Source organism: Aegilops tauschii, chromosome 7, assembly GCF_002575655.3.
Source record: "Aegilops tauschii subsp. strangulata cultivar AL8/78 chromosome 7, Aet v6.0, whole genome shotgun sequence".
NCBI lineage: Eukaryota > Viridiplantae > Streptophyta > Magnoliopsida > Poales > Poaceae > Aegilops > Aegilops tauschii.
Window position 1 is genome coordinate 209,619,456 of NC_053041.3, and position 2,195 is coordinate 209,621,650.

At 45.5% G+C, this 2,195-nt stretch overlaps 1 long non-coding RNA gene across 1 annotated transcript; it reads left to right on the plus strand.

Annotated features, from left to right (window-relative positions):
• Nucleotides 1–391: 391 nt before the first annotated feature.
• LOC141027776 (uncharacterized) lies at nucleotides 392–828 on the plus strand. Its single transcript, XR_012189686.1, has 2 exons — nucleotides 392–540; nucleotides 629–828. It is a non-coding gene; the product is annotated as an uncharacterized lncRNA (long non-coding RNA).
• Nucleotides 829–2,195: the final 1,367 nt, after the last annotated feature.

Below are 2,195 nucleotides of genomic sequence, written 5' to 3' on the forward strand. Positions count from 1 at the left end.
GGTCCCGGTTCGTCCGGACCCTTTGGTCCCGGTTGGTGGGATAAACCGGGACCAATGGCCTTTAGTCCCGGTTGGTGCCACCAACCGGGACCAATGAGTTCCCTATCTATACCCCATCGCCACAGCAGAGCACTCCAGAGTGCTCTGTTTTTTCTGGCCGGTGAGGGGAGGGCATTTGGGTGCTCTAGCTCACCTCCTATGCACATGAGGTGTTCGATGAAATGTCTGAGCCACACTAGTTAATCTTTGTCCTCTCGAAACTCGACCTCCGAGCTCCATTTTCCCCGAGATTTGTCTAGGTTTAGCGGTCAGTCACGTCCCGTCCCCATCTTTACCGCCGTCGATCGCCCGCGCCGATCTCGTCGCCAGCACCACCGTGGTGAGCCTCTTGTTCTTATCTTCTTTCTGAAAGGAAAAAATTCTTACTTTAGATAGTTACTTGTCTAATTTTGTTACTTTTATTATTCCTTCTTATTACATAGTGCGATGGTTTTGGTATCCGCCCCCGTTGGCCCTCGTCCTGTCTATGATTCGGATGTGGTATATATTATCTTTTTATAACTATTTGGTTCATTTATTGTTTATGACAAATATACCGACCAACGTGACATAGATTTTATTTATCTAGGAGGTGGTTGAACCGGAAATTCTAACCGACCCTATTGTCGAGAGGTTAAATTTAGTTGAAGAAGAAAACAATTACTTGAAGGAAAAAATAAAAAAATTGAGGAGGAGAAGATGATATTGGAGTTGCATGTTGCGGATGTCGTTGATGATCACAAGATCAAGATGGATGCAATGCGCTTGAAGATTAGAAAGATTAGAAAATATGCCATTCATACCGAGGCTTGGTATCATTATGCCGTTGGATCAATTGTTACCTTGGTTGCGATTATGATCGCATTTGTTTTCGCATTGCAATGTTTTACATAGTTTCAATGTATGGTTTAATTAATTAGATGCTCTGGAGAGCTATATATATGTTGTTAGATGAGAACTATGTATGTACTTTGGTTCTAATGTGATGATGAACTTCTATTAATTTGGTCATATTATCTATTCATGATGTTCTGTAATGGTTTTGAACACACTTAATTATATATAATGGACGCAGATGAACCGGCAATGGATGTACAGTGACAAACACACCTCCTAGTACATTAAGGGCGTGCATGATTTTCTCGAAGTGGCTGATGCAAACAAGCAGAACGGTTTTATGTGTTGTCCATGCCCTACATGTGGGAATACGAAGTCTTACTCTGACCGGAAAATCCTTCACACCCACCTGCTTTACAAGGGTTTCATGCCACACTATAATGTTTGGACGAGGCACGGAGAAATGGGGGTTATGATGGAAGACAGCGAAGAAGAAGAGGACGATGACAACTATGTGCCCCCTGAATACGGTGATGCTGCAACGGGGGAAGCTGCCGAAGATCAAGAGGAACCAGACGATGTGCCCAATGATGCTGCAAGGGGGGAAGCTGCTGAAGATCAAGAGGAACCAATGCCCGATGATGATGATCTCCGCCGGGTCATTGTCGATGCAAGGACGCAATGCGAAAGTCAAAAGGAGAAGCTGAAGTTCGATCACATGTTAGAGGATCACAAAAAAGGGTTGTACCCCAATTGCGAAGATGGCAACACAAAGCTCGGTACCGTACTGGAATTGCTGCAGCGGAAGGCAGAGAATGCTGTGCCTGACAAAGGATTTGAGAAGCTATTGAAAATATTGAAGAAGAAGCTTCCAAAGGATAACGAATTGCACAGTACATACGCAGCAAAGAAGGTCGTATGCCCTCTAGGATTGGAGGTGCAGAAGATACATGCATTCCCTAATGACTGCATCCTCTACCGCGGTGCGTACAAGGATCTGAACGCATGCCCGGTATGCGGTGCATTGCGGTATAAGATCAGACGAGATGACCCTAGTGATGTTGACGGCGAGCCCCCCAGGAAGAGGGTTCCTGCGAAGGTGATGTGGTATGCTCCTATAATACCACGGTTGAAACGTCTGTTCAGAAACGAAGAGCATGCCAAGTTGATGCGATGGCACAGTGAGGACCGTAAGAAAGACGGGAAGTTGAGAGCACCCGCTGACGGGTCGCAGTGGAGAAAAATCGAGAGAAAGTACTGGGCTGAGTTTGCAGCTGACCCAAGGAACGTATGGTTTGGTTTAAGCGCGGATGGCATTA